The following is a 13,593-nucleotide window of genomic DNA, read 5'->3' as shown; positions in this document are numbered from 1 at the left end:
CGGAACACTGGCGGCTTGTCACAATGCCCCCCGATGACATCACAATAGCGCTGCTGCCTAGAAAACAAGCTGCGCAGAAGAAGTTGTTCTTTGGGTGGGAGGGTGGGCTAGTGGAAGGAGGGGGCAATCTCTTTTTTTCCCGGGTGGTAGGGGGATGACAGGAGAAGGGAAGCGGGTGGTGAGAAAGGTACAGAGGGCAGGGTTTGGGGGCTGGGAAGGAAAGGGAAAAGATTAGGGTTTGGGGATGATGAAAGGGCTTTCTACGGGTAAGGATGGCAAAGGGTGGCAGTGACGGAAAGTCAGGCAACCTGTCCTGTCCGTCTTTTTGTATCGTGAATTGGAAAGACTGCAAGGGGGAGGGGAGTTGCTTGCGCCCTAAAGGAGGAGTTATTCAGATTCATTGCAGTGGGCGGCGGCTGCAAAACGCACCATTCTTCTTGTTTTGGCTCTGCAAAGCAGCCTTTTCAAGGGTTGGCTTGGGTGACAAAATGTCTTGTGTAGGCGTGGGTTTGTCTCCCTCTCGCTCTCTCTCCCTAAGATGTGTCCGGCATAGGCCAGGGTGCCACTCGAGGCCCAAACCAATTCTGGTTATCGCTTCTCGGCCTTTTGGCTAAGATCAAGTGTAGTATCTGTTCTTATCAGTTTAATATCTGATACGTCCCCTATCTGGGGACCATATATTAAATGGATTTTTAGAACAGGGAGATGGAAAAAGAGCTTGCTCTGTCCACTCCACGCATTGACCTGGTATTGCAGTACCTCCAGGAACGGTGCACCCCTTCTTAACCCAGTTTCCAAAAGCAGAACTCAATTCACCTGATTCATATTAGCCCGATTTAATGAATTGGAAGAAAGCATACGTCTTCATATGCACCTCAATTTGGCCCATTCACTTTTCACACTTCCTCCTTTTGTTTTTTATCTTTCACACTTTTGACTTTCTTTATTCATCCAAATAGCAAACTCATCACCACTCAACCTGACCAACTCGGCTATGTCCCCGTGCTGCAGTTCTCTGTCTTATCTAGATCATTTGCAATTGAATGGAATAGATCCCTTTTGGACAAAGTGGATTCACCTGCTGCTGCAGTGACCACAGGTGTGATAACATCTAGAATTGGCATCTGGTGCGATCTCTCCGCTTCCACTCCAAAGAAAGTTACCTGTTTATTCCTATCATGCATTGGTTTTTGGGGTTTTCTTTGAGTAATGATGATCTCTTTAGTAGTCTGTTGGCGCCCTCTCCTGGAGGAATAGTTTGCTTGCTCTTGGACATTCTAAAAGAGAGGTCATGATAGACATTGAGCTTCTGAGCTCAATTGGGGACAGTCATGGGTGATGAATGTTTGCAACCTACTGCGAAGCCTCATACCGCAATATAAGGAACGTCAAATACTAAGAAAGGGCGGCCTATGAAAGAATTACTACTTTCAATAAGTACACTTAAACGGCTAATTGGGAATAGAAAAACTGTAAAAAGCCCTCTGAGAAAGCCCCCCTCTAACCTTTGATAGTAAGCTTTTCTGTAGTCTGCCTGTTGATGTATTTTCCGTTTGAACTGTGCACAACATGAAGAGACGGAACACTGGCGGCTTGTCACAATGCCCCCCGATGACATCACAATAGCGCTGCTGCCTAGAAAACAAGCTGCGCAGAAGAAGTTGTTCTTTGGGTGGGAGGGTGGGCTAGTGGAAGGAGGGGGCAATCTCTTTTTTTCCCGGGTGGTAGGGGGATGACAGGAGAAGGGAAGCGGGTGGTGAGAAAGGTACAGAGGGCAGGGTTTGGGGGCTGGGAAGGAAAGGGAAAAGATTAGGGTTTGGGGATGATGAAAGGGCTTTCTACGGGTAAGGATGGCAAAGGGTGGCAGTGACGGAAAGTCAGGCAACCTGTCCTGTCCGTCTTTTTGTATCGTGAATTGGAAAGACTGCAAGGGGGAGGGGAGTTGCTTGCGCCCTAAAGGAGGAGTTATTCAGATTCATTGCAGTGGGCGGCGGCTGCAAAACGCACCATTCTTCTTGTTTTGGCTCTGCAAAGCAGCCTTTTCAAGGGTTGGCTTGGGTGACAAAATGTCTTGTGTAGGCGTGGGTTTGTCTCCCTCTCGCTCTCTCTCCCTAAGATGTGTCCGGCATAGGCCAGGGTGCCACTCGAGGCCCAAACCAATTCTGGTTATCGCTTCTCGGCCTTTTGGCTAAGATCAAGTGTAGTATCTGTTCTTATCAGTTTAATATCTGATACGTCCCCTATCTGGGGACCATATATTAAATGGATTTTTAGAACAGGGAGATGGAAAAAGAGCTTGCTCTGTCCACTCCACGCATTGACCTGGTATTGCAGTACCTCCAGGAACGGTGCACCCCTTCTTAACCCAGTTTCCAAAAGCAGAACTCAATTCACCTGATTCATATTAGCCCGATTTAATGAATTGGAAGAAAGCATACGTCTTCATATGCACCTCAATTTGGCCCATTCACTTTTCACACTTCCTCCTTTTGTTTTTTATCTTTCACACTTTTGACTTTCTTTATTCATCCAAATAGCAAACTCATCACCACTCAACCTGACCAACTCGGCTATGTCCCCGTGCTGCAGTTCTCTGTCTTATCTAGATCATTTGCAATTGAATGGAATAGATCCCTTTTGGACAAAGTGGATTCACCTGCTGCTGCAGTGACCACAGGTGTGATAACATCTAGAATTGGCATCTGGTGCGATCTCTCCGCTTCCACTCCAAAGAAAGTTACCTGTTTATTCCTATCATGCATTGGTTTTTGGGGTTTTCTTTGAGTAATGATGATCTCTTTAGTAGTCTGTTGGCGCCCTCTCCTGGAGGAATAGTTTGCTTGCTCTTGGACATTCTAAAAGAGAGGTCATGATAGACATTGAGCTTCTGAGCTCAATTGGGGACAGTCATGGGTGATGAATGTTTGCAACCTACTGCGAAGCCTCATACCGCAATATAAGGAACGTCAAATACTAAGAAAGGGCGGCCTATGAAAGAATTACTACTTTCAATAAGTACACTTAAACGGCTAATTGGGAATAGAAAAACTGTAAAAAGCCCTCTGAGAAAGCCCCCCTCTAACCTTTGATAGTAAGCTTTTCTGTAGTCTGCCTGTTGATGTATTTTCCGTTTGAACTGTGCACAACATGAAGAGACGGAACACTGGCGGCTTGTCACAATGCCCCCCGATGACATCACAATAGCGCTGCTGCCTAGAAAACAAGCTGCGCAGAAGAAGTTGTTCTTTGGGTGGGAGGGTGGGCTAGTGGAAGGAGGGGGCAATCTCTTTTTTTCCCGGGTGGTAGGGGGATGACAGGAGAAGGGAAGCGGGTGGTGAGAAAGGTACAGAGGGCAGGGTTTGGGGGCTGGGAAGGAAAGGGAAAAGATTAGGGTTTGGGGATGATGAAAGGGCTTTCTACGGGTAAGGATGGCAAAGGGTGGCAGTGACGGAAAGTCAGGCAACCTGTCCTGTCCGTCTTTTTGTATCGTGAATTGGAAAGACTGCAAGGGGGAGGGGAGTTGCTTGCGCCCTAAAGGAGGAGTTATTCAGATTCATTGCAGTGGGCGGCGGCTGCAAAACGCACCATTCTTCTTGTTTTGGCTCTGCAAAGCAGCCTTTTCAAGGGTTGGCTTGGGTGACAAAATGTCTTGTGTAGGCGTGGGTTTGTCTCCCTCTCGCTCTCTCTCCCTAAGATGTGTCCGGCATAGGCCAGGGTGCCACTCGAGGCCCAAACCAATTCTGGTTATCGCTTCTCGGCCTTTTGGCTAAGATCAAGTGTAGTATCTGTTCTTATCAGTTTAATATCTGATACGTCCCCTATCTGGGGACCATATATTAAATGGATTTTTAGAACAGGGAGATGGAAAAAGAGCTTGCTCTGTCCACTCCACGCATTGACCTGGTATTGCAGTACCTCCAGGAACGGTGCACCCCTTCTTAACCCAGTTTCCAAAAGCAGAACTCAATTCACCTGATTCATATTAGCCCGATTTAATGAATTGGAAGAAAGCATACGTCTTCATATGCACCTCAATTTGGCCCATTCACTTTTCACACTTCCTCCTTTTGTTTTTTATCTTTCACACTTTTGACTTTCTTTATTCATCCAAATAGCAAACTCATCACCACTCAACCTGACCAACTCGGCTATGTCCCCGTGCTGCAGTTCTCTGTCTTATCTAGATCATTTGCAATTGAATGGAATAGATCCCTTTTGGACAAAGTGGATTCACCTGCTGCTGCAGTGACCACAGGTGTGATAACATCTAGAATTGGCATCTGGTGCGATCTCTCCGCTTCCACTCCAAAGAAAGTTACCTGTTTATTCCTATCATGCATTGGTTTTTGGGGTTTTCTTTGAGTAATGATGATCTCTTTAGTAGTCTGTTGGCGCCCTCTCCTGGAGGAATAGTTTGCTTGCTCTTGGACATTCTAAAAGAGAGGTCATGATAGACATTGAGCTTCTGAGCTCAATTGGGGACAGTCATGGGTGATGAATGTTTGCAACCTACTGCGAAGCCTCATACCGCAATATAAGGAACGTCAAATACTAAGAAAGGGCGGCCTATGAAAGAATTACTACTTTCAATAAGTACACTTAAACGGCTAATTGGGAATAGAAAAACTGTAAAAAGCCCTCTGAGAAAGCCCCCCTCTAACCTTTGATAGTAAGCTTTTCTGTAGTCTGCCTGTTGATGTATTTTCCGTTTGAACTGTGCACAACATGAAGAGACGGAACACTGGCGGCTTGTCACAATGCCCCCCGATGACATCACAATAGCGCTGCTGCCTAGAAAACAAGCTGCGCAGAAGAAGTTGTTCTTTGGGTGGGAGGGTGGGCTAGTGGAAGGAGGGGGCAATCTCTTTTTTTCCCGGGTGGTAGGGGGATGACAGGAGAAGGGAAGCGGGTGGTGAGAAAGGTACAGAGGGCAGGGTTTGGGGGCTGGGAAGGAAAGGGAAAAGATTAGGGTTTGGGGATGATGAAAGGGCTTTCTACGGGTAAGGATGGCAAAGGGTGGCAGTGACGGAAAGTCAGGCAACCTGTCCTGTCCGTCTTTTTGTATCGTGAATTGGAAAGACTGCAAGGGGGAGGGGAGTTGCTTGCGCCCTAAAGGAGGAGTTATTCAGATTCATTGCAGTGGGCGGCGGCTGCAAAACGCACCATTCTTCTTGTTTTGGCTCTGCAAAGCAGCCTTTTCAAGGGTTGGCTTGGGTGACAAAATGTCTTGTGTAGGCGTGGGTTTGTCTCCCTCTCGCTCTCTCTCCCTAAGATGTGTCCGGCATAGGCCAGGGTGCCACTCGAGGCCCAAACCAATTCTGGTTATCGCTTCTCGGCCTTTTGGCTAAGATCAAGTGTAGTATCTGTTCTTATCAGTTTAATATCTGATACGTCCCCTATCTGGGGACCATATATTAAATGGATTTTTAGAACAGGGAGATGGAAAAAGAGCTTGCTCTGTCCACTCCACGCATTGACCTGGTATTGCAGTACCTCCAGGAACGGTGCACCCCTTCTTAACCCAGTTTCCAAAAGCAGAACTCAATTCACCTGATTCATATTAGCCCGATTTAATGAATTGGAAGAAAGCATACGTCTTCATATGCACCTCAATTTGGCCCATTCACTTTTCACACTTCCTCCTTTTGTTTTTTATCTTTCACACTTTTGACTTTCTTTATTCATCCAAATAGCAAACTCATCACCACTCAACCTGACCAACTCGGCTATGTCCCCGTGCTGCAGTTCTCTGTCTTATCTAGATCATTTGCAATTGAATGGAATAGATCCCTTTTGGACAAAGTGGATTCACCTGCTGCTGCAGTGACCACAGGTGTGATAACATCTAGAATTGGCATCTGGTGCGATCTCTCCGCTTCCACTCCAAAGAAAGTTACCTGTTTATTCCTATCATGCATTGGTTTTTGGGGTTTTCTTTGAGTAATGATGATCTCTTTAGTAGTCTGTTGGCGCCCTCTCCTGGAGGAATAGTTTGCTTGCTCTTGGACATTCTAAAAGAGAGGTCATGATAGACATTGAGCTTCTGAGCTCAATTGGGGACAGTCATGGGTGATGAATGTTTGCAACCTACTGCGAAGCCTCATACCGCAATATAAGGAACGTCAAATACTAAGAAAGGGCGGCCTATGAAAGAATTACTACTTTCAATAAGTACACTTAAACGGCTAATTGGGAATAGAAAAACTGTAAAAAGCCCTCTGAGAAAGCCCCCCTCTAACCTTTGATAGTAAGCTTTTCTGTAGTCTGCCTGTTGATGTATTTTCCGTTTGAACTGTGCACAACATGAAGAGACGGAACACTGGCGGCTTGTCACAATGCCCCCCGATGACATCACAATAGCGCTGCTGCCTAGAAAACAAGCTGCGCAGAAGAAGTTGTTCTTTGGGTGGGAGGGTGGGCTAGTGGAAGGAGGGGGCAATCTCTTTTTTTCCCGGGTGGTAGGGGGATGACAGGAGAAGGGAAGCGGGTGGTGAGAAAGGTACAGAGGGCAGGGTTTGGGGGCTGGGAAGGAAAGGGAAAAGATTAGGGTTTGGGGATGATGAAAGGGCTTTCTACGGGTAAGGATGGCAAAGGGTGGCAGTGACGGAAAGTCAGGCAACCTGTCCTGTCCGTCTTTTTGTATCGTGAATTGGAAAGACTGCAAGGGGGAGGGGAGTTGCTTGCGCCCTAAAGGAGGAGTTATTCAGATTCATTGCAGTGGGCGGCGGCTGCAAAACGCACCATTCTTCTTGTTTTGGCTCTGCAAAGCAGCCTTTTCAAGGGTTGGCTTGGGTGACAAAATGTCTTGTGTAGGCGTGGGTTTGTCTCCCTCTCGCTCTCTCTCCCTAAGATGTGTCCGGCATAGGCCAGGGTGCCACTCGAGGCCCAAACCAATTCTGGTTATCGCTTCTCGGCCTTTTGGCTAAGATCAAGTGTAGTATCTGTTCTTATCAGTTTAATATCTGATACGTCCCCTATCTGGGGACCATATATTAAATGGATTTTTAGAACAGGGAGATGGAAAAAGAGCTTGCTCTGTCCACTCCACGCATTGACCTGGTATTGCAGTACCTCCAGGAACGGTGCACCCCTTCTTAACCCAGTTTCCAAAAGCAGAACTCAATTCACCTGATTCATATTAGCCCGATTTAATGAATTGGAAGAAAGCATACGTCTTCATATGCACCTCAATTTGGCCCATTCACTTTTCACACTTCCTCCTTTTGTTTTTTATCTTTCACACTTTTGACTTTCTTTATTCATCCAAATAGCAAACTCATCACCACTCAACCTGACCAACTCGGCTATGTCCCCGTGCTGCAGTTCTCTGTCTTATCTAGATCATTTGCAATTGAATGGAATAGATCCCTTTTGGACAAAGTGGATTCACCTGCTGCTGCAGTGACCACAGGTGTGATAACATCTAGAATTGGCATCTGGTGCGATCTCTCCGCTTCCACTCCAAAGAAAGTTACCTGTTTATTCCTATCATGCATTGGTTTTTGGGGTTTTCTTTGAGTAATGATGATCTCTTTAGTAGTCTGTTGGCGCCCTCTCCTGGAGGAATAGTTTGCTTGCTCTTGGACATTCTAAAAGAGAGGTCATGATAGACATTGAGCTTCTGAGCTCAATTGGGGACAGTCATGGGTGATGAATGTTTGCAACCTACTGCGAAGCCTCATACCGCAATATAAGGAACGTCAAATACTAAGAAAGGGCGGCCTATGAAAGAATTACTACTTTCAATAAGTACACTTAAACGGCTAATTGGGAATAGAAAAACTGTAAAAAGCCCTCTGAGAAAGCCCCCCTCTAACCTTTGATAGTAAGCTTTTCTGTAGTCTGCCTGTTGATGTATTTTCCGTTTGAACTGTGCACAACATGAAGAGACGGAACACTGGCGGCTTGTCACAATGCCCCCCGATGACATCACAATAGCGCTGCTGCCTAGAAAACAAGCTGCGCAGAAGAAGTTGTTCTTTGGGTGGGAGGGTGGGCTAGTGGAAGGAGGGGGCAATCTCTTTTTTTCCCGGGTGGTAGGGGGATGACAGGAGAAGGGAAGCGGGTGGTGAGAAAGGTACAGAGGGCAGGGTTTGGGGGCTGGGAAGGAAAGGGAAAAGATTAGGGTTTGGGGATGATGAAAGGGCTTTCTACGGGTAAGGATGGCAAAGGGTGGCAGTGACGGAAAGTCAGGCAACCTGTCCTGTCCGTCTTTTTGTATCGTGAATTGGAAAGACTGCAAGGGGGAGGGGAGTTGCTTGCGCCCTAAAGGAGGAGTTATTCAGATTCATTGCAGTGGGCGGCGGCTGCAAAACGCACCATTCTTCTTGTTTTGGCTCTGCAAAGCAGCCTTTTCAAGGGTTGGCTTGTGTGACAAAATGTCTTGTGTAGGCGTGGGTTTGTCTCCCTCTCGCTCTCTCTCCCTAAGATGTGTCCGGCATAGGCCAGGGTGCCACTCGAGGCCCAAACCAATTCTGGTTATCGCTTCTCGGCCTTTTGGCTAAGATCAAGTGTAGTATCTGTTCTTATCAGTTTAATATCTGATACGTCCCCTATCTGGGGACCATATATTAAATGGATTTTTAGAACAGGGAGATGGAAAAAGAGCTTGCTCTGTCCACTCCACGCATTGACCTGGTATTGCAGTACCTCCAGGAACGGTGCACCCCTTCTTAACCCAGTTTCCAAAAGCAGAACTCAATTCACCTGATTCATATTAGCCCGATTTAATGAATTGGAAGAAAGCATACGTCTTCATATGCACCTCAATTTGGCCCATTCACTTTTCACACTTCCTCCTTTTGTTTTTTATCTTTCACACTTTTGACTTTCTTTATTCATCCAAATAGCAAACTCATCACCACTCAACCTGACCAACTCGGCTATGTCCCCGTGCTGCAGTTCTCTGTCTTATCTAGATCATTTGCAATTGAATGGAATAGATCCCTTTTGGACAAAGTGGATTCACCTGCTGCTGCAGTGACCACAGGTGTGATAACATCTAGAATTGGCATCTGGTGCGATCTCTCCGCTTCCACTCCAAAGAAAGTTACCTGTTTATTCCTATCATGCATTGGTTTTTGGGGTTTTCTTTGAGTAATGATGATCTCTTTAGTAGTCTGTTGGCGCCCTCTCCTGGAGGAATAGTTTGCTTGCTCTTGGACATTCTAAAAGAGAGGTCATGATAGACATTGAGCTTCTGAGCTCAATTGGGGACAGTCATGGGTGATGAATGTTTGCAACCTACTGCGAAGCCTCATACCGCAATATAAGGAACGTCAAATACTAAGAAAGGGCGGCCTATGAAAGAATTACTACTTTCAATAAGTACACTTAAACGGCTAATTGGGAATAGAAAAACTGTAAAAAGCCCTCTGAGAAAGCCCCCCTCTAACCTTTGATAGTAAGCTTTTCTGTAGTCTGCCTGTTGATGTATTTTCCGTTTGAACTGTGCACAACATGAAGAGACGGAACACTGGCGGCTTGTCACAATGCCCCCCGATGACATCACAATAGCGCTGCTGCCTAGAAAACAAGCTGCGCAGAAGAAGTTGTTCTTTGGGTGGGAGGGTGGGCTAGTGGAAGGAGGGGGCAATCTCTTTTTTTCCCGGGTGGTAGGGGGATGACAGGAGAAGGGAAGCGGGTGGTGAGAAAGGTACAGAGGGCAGGGTTTGGGGGCTGGGAAGGAAAGGGAAAAGATTAGGGTTTGGGGATGATGAAAGGGCTTTCTACGGGTAAGGATGGCAAAGGGTGGCAGTGACGGAAAGTCAGGCAACCTGTCCTGTCCGTCTTTTTGTATCGTGAATTGGAAAGACTGCAAGGGGGAGGGGAGTTGCTTGCGCCCTAAAGGAGGAGTTATTCAGATTCATTGCAGTGGGCGGCGGCTGCAAAACGCACCATTCTTCTTGTTTTGGCTCTGCAAAGCAGCCTTTTCAAGGGTTGGCTTGGGTGACAAAATGTCTTGTGTAGGCGTGGGTTTGTCTCCCTCTCGCTCTCTCTCCCTAAGATGTGTCCGGCATAGGCCAGGGTGCCACTCGAGGCCCAAACCAATTCTGGTTATCGCTTCTCGGCCTTTTGGCTAAGATCAAGTGTAGTATCTGTTCTTATCAGTTTAATATCTGATACGTCCCCTATCTGGGGACCATATATTAAATGGATTTTTAGAACAGGGAGATGGAAAAAGAGCTTGCTCTGTCCACTCCACGCATTGACCTGGTATTGCAGTACCTCCAGGAACGGTGCACCCCTTCTTAACCCAGTTTCCAAAAGCAGAACTCAATTCACCTGATTCATATTAGCCCGATTTAATGAATTGGAAGAAAGCATACGTCTTCATATGCACCTCAATTTGGCCCATTCACTTTTCACACTTCCTCCTTTTGTTTTTTATCTTTCACACTTTTGACTTTCTTTATTCATCCAAATAGCAAACTCATCACCACTCAACCTGACCAACTCGGCTATGTCCCCGTGCTGCAGTTCTCTGTCTTATCTAGATCATTTGCAATTGAATGGAATAGATCCCTTTTGGACAAAGTGGATTCACCTGCTGCTGCAGTGACCACAGGTGTGATAACATCTAGAATTGGCATCTGGTGCGATCTCTCCGCTTCCACTCCAAAGAAAGTTACCTGTTTATTCCTATCATGCATTGGTTTTTGGGGTTTTCTTTGAGTAATGATGATCTCTTTAGTAGTCTGTTGGCGCCCTCTCCTGGAGGAATAGTTTGCTTGCTCTTGGACATTCTAAAAGAGAGGTCATGATAGACATTGAGCTTCTGAGCTCAATTGGGGACAGTCATGGGTGATGAATGTTTGCAACCTACTGCGAAGCCTCATACCGCAATATAAGGAACGTCAAATACTAAGAAAGGGCGGCCTATGAAAGAATTACTACTTTCAATAAGTACACTTAAACGGCTAATTGGGAATAGAAAAACTGTAAAAAGCCCTCTGAGAAAGCCCCCCTCTAACCTTTGATAGTAAGCTTTTCTGTAGTCTGCCTGTTGATGTATTTTCCGTTTGAACTGTGCACAACATGAAGAGACGGAACACTGGCGGCTTGTCACAATGCCCCCCGATGACATCACAATAGCGCTGCTGCCTAGAAAACAAGCTGCGCAGAAGAAGTTGTTCTTTGGGTGGGAGGGTGGGCTAGTGGAAGGAGGGGGCAATCTCTTTTTTTCCCGGGTGGTAGGGGGATGACAGGAGAAGGGAAGCGGGTGGTGAGAAAGGTACAGAGGGCAGGGTTTGGGGGCTGGGAAGGAAAGGGAAAAGATTAGGGTTTGGGGATGATGAAAGGGCTTTCTACGGGTAAGGATGGCAAAGGGTGGCAGTGACGGAAAGTCAGGCAACCTGTCCTGTCCGTCTTTTTGTATCGTGAATTGGAAAGACTGCAAGGGGGAGGGGAGTTGCTTGCGCCCTAAAGGAGGAGTTATTCAGATTCATTGCAGTGGGCGGCGGCTGCAAAACGCACCATTCTTCTTGTTTTGGCTCTGCAAAGCAGCCTTTTCAAGGGTTGGCTTGGGTGACAAAATGTCTTGTGTAGGCGTGGGTTTGTCTCCCTCTCGCTCTCTCTCCCTAAGATGTGTCCGGCATAGGCCAGGGTGCCACTCGAGGCCCAAACCAATTCTGGTTATCGCTTCTCGGCCTTTTGGCTAAGATCAAGTGTAGTATCTGTTCTTATCAGTTTAATATCTGATACGTCCCCTATCTGGGGACCATATATTAAATGGATTTTTAGAACAGGGAGATGGAAAAAGAGCTTGCTCTGTCCACTCCACGCATTGACCTGGTATTGCAGTACCTCCAGGAACGGTGCACCCCTTCTTAACCCAGTTTCCAAAAGCAGAACTCAATTCACCTGATTCATATTAGCCCGATTTAATGAATTGGAAGAAAGCATACGTCTTCATATGCACCTCAATTTGGCCCATTCACTTTTCACACTTCCTCCTTTTGTTTTTTATCTTTCACACTTTTGACTTTCTTTATTCATCCAAATAGCAAACTCATCACCACTCAACCTGACCAACTCGGCTATGTCCCCGTGCTGCAGTTCTCTGTCTTATCTAGATCATTTGCAATTGAATGGAATAGATCCCTTTTGGACAAAGTGGATTCACCTGCTGCTGCAGTGACCACAGGTGTGATAACATCTAGAATTGGCATCTGGTGCGATCTCTCCGCTTCCACTCCAAAGAAAGTTACCTGTTTATTCCTATCATGCATTGGTTTTTGGGGTTTTCTTTGAGTAATGATGATCTCTTTAGTAGTCTGTTGGCGCCCTCTCCTGGAGGAATAGTTTGCTTGCTCTTGGACATTCTAAAAGAGAGGTCATGATAGACATTGAGCTTCTGAGCTCAATTGGGGACAGTCATGGGTGATGAATGTTTGCAACCTACTGCGAAGCCTCATACCGCAATATAAGGAACGTCAAATACTAAGAAAGGGCGGCCTATGAAAGAATTACTACTTTCAATAAGTACACTTAAACGGCTAATTGGGAATAGAAAAACTGTAAAAAGCCCTCTGAGAAAGCCCCCCTCTAACCTTTGATAGTAAGCTTTTCTGTAGTCTGCCTGTTGATGTATTTTCCGTTTGAACTGTGCACAACATGAAGAGACGGAACACTGGCGGCTTGTCACAATGCCCCCCGATGACATCACAATAGCGCTGCTGCCTAGAAAACAAGCTGCGCAGAAGAAGTTGTTCTTTGGGTGGGAGGGTGGGCTAGTGGAAGGAGGGGGCAATCTCTTTTTTTCCCGGGTGGTAGGGGGATGACAGGAGAAGGGAAGCGGGTGGTGAGAAAGGTACAGAGGGCAGGGTTTGGGGGCTGGGAAGGAAAGGGAAAAGATTAGGGTTTGGGGATGATGAAAGGGCTTTCTACGGGTAAGGATGGCAAAGGGTGGCAGTGACGGAAAGTCAGGCAACCTGTCCTGTCCGTCTTTTTGTATCGTGAATTGGAAAGACTGCAAGGGGGAGGGGAGTTGCTTGCGCCCTAAAGGAGGAGTTATTCAGATTCATTGCAGTGGGCGGCGGCTGCAAAACGCACCATTCTTCTTGTTTTGGCTCTGCAAAGCAGCCTTTTCAAGGGTTGGCTTGGGTGACAAAATGTCTTGTGTAGGCGTGGGTTTGTCTCCCTCTCGCTCTCTCTCCCTAAGATGTGTCCGGCATAGGCCAGGGTGCCACTCGAGGCCCAAACCAATTCTGGTTATCGCTTCTCGGCCTTTTGGCTAAGATCAAGTGTAGTATCTGTTCTTATCAGTTTAATATCTGATACGTCCCCTATCTGGGGACCATATATTAAATGGATTTTTAGAACAGGGAGATGGAAAAAGAGCTTGCTCTGTCCACTCCACGCATTGACCTGGTATTGCAGTACCTCCAGGAACGGTGCACCCCTTCTTAACCCAGTTTCCAAAAGCAGAACTCAATTCACCTGATTCATATTAGCCCGATTTAATGAATTGGAAGAAAGCATACGTCTTCATATGCACCTCAATTTGGCCCATTCACTTTTCACACTTCCTCCTTTTGTTTTTTATCTTTCACACTTTTGACTTTCTTTATTCATCCAAATAGCAAACTCATC

At 46.5% G+C, this 13,593-nt stretch overlaps 9 non-coding genes across 9 annotated transcripts; all 9 read left to right on the top strand.

Moving 5' to 3' along the window:
• Window positions 1–590: 590 nt before the first annotated feature.
• LOC142286468 (U2 spliceosomal RNA) lies at window positions 591–781 on the top strand. Its single transcript, XR_012747627.1, has one exon. It is a non-coding gene; the product is annotated as a U2 spliceosomal RNA (small nuclear RNA).
• A 1,387-nt stretch (window positions 782–2,168) lies between these two features.
• On the top strand, window positions 2,169–2,359 carry LOC142286467 (U2 spliceosomal RNA). The gene has a single exon (XR_012747626.1). It is a non-coding gene; the product is annotated as a U2 spliceosomal RNA (small nuclear RNA).
• A 1,387-nt stretch (window positions 2,360–3,746) lies between these two features.
• LOC142286466 (U2 spliceosomal RNA) lies at window positions 3,747–3,937 on the top strand. Its single transcript, XR_012747625.1, has one exon. It is a non-coding gene; the product is annotated as a U2 spliceosomal RNA (small nuclear RNA).
• A 1,387-nt stretch (window positions 3,938–5,324) lies between these two features.
• LOC142286465 (U2 spliceosomal RNA) lies at window positions 5,325–5,515 on the top strand. Its single transcript, XR_012747624.1, has one exon. It is a non-coding gene; the product is annotated as a U2 spliceosomal RNA (small nuclear RNA).
• Window positions 5,516–6,902: 1,387 nt separating this feature from the next.
• LOC142286464 (U2 spliceosomal RNA) lies at window positions 6,903–7,093 on the top strand. The gene has a single exon (XR_012747623.1). It is a non-coding gene; the product is annotated as a U2 spliceosomal RNA (small nuclear RNA).
• Window positions 7,094–8,480: 1,387 nt separating this feature from the next.
• On the top strand, window positions 8,481–8,671 carry LOC142286461 (U2 spliceosomal RNA). Its single transcript, XR_012747621.1, has one exon. It is a non-coding gene; the product is annotated as a U2 spliceosomal RNA (small nuclear RNA).
• Window positions 8,672–10,058: 1,387 nt separating this feature from the next.
• On the top strand, window positions 10,059–10,249 carry LOC142286460 (U2 spliceosomal RNA). The gene has a single exon (XR_012747620.1). It is a non-coding gene; the product is annotated as a U2 spliceosomal RNA (small nuclear RNA).
• A 1,387-nt stretch (window positions 10,250–11,636) lies between these two features.
• On the top strand, window positions 11,637–11,827 carry LOC142286459 (U2 spliceosomal RNA). Its single transcript, XR_012747619.1, has one exon. It is a non-coding gene; the product is annotated as a U2 spliceosomal RNA (small nuclear RNA).
• Window positions 11,828–13,214: 1,387 nt separating this feature from the next.
• Window positions 13,215–13,405, top strand: LOC142286458 (U2 spliceosomal RNA). The gene has a single exon (XR_012747618.1). It is a non-coding gene; the product is annotated as a U2 spliceosomal RNA (small nuclear RNA).
• Window positions 13,406–13,593: the final 188 nt, after the last annotated feature.

This window comes from Anomaloglossus baeobatrachus, unplaced genomic scaffold, assembly GCF_048569485.1.
Source record: "Anomaloglossus baeobatrachus isolate aAnoBae1 unplaced genomic scaffold, aAnoBae1.hap1 Scaffold_658, whole genome shotgun sequence".
Classification (NCBI taxonomy): domain Eukaryota; kingdom Metazoa; phylum Chordata; class Amphibia; order Anura; family Aromobatidae; genus Anomaloglossus; species Anomaloglossus baeobatrachus.
Note: the sequence above shows the minus strand (reverse complement) of the source record. Positions and strands in the feature narration are given on the sequence as shown.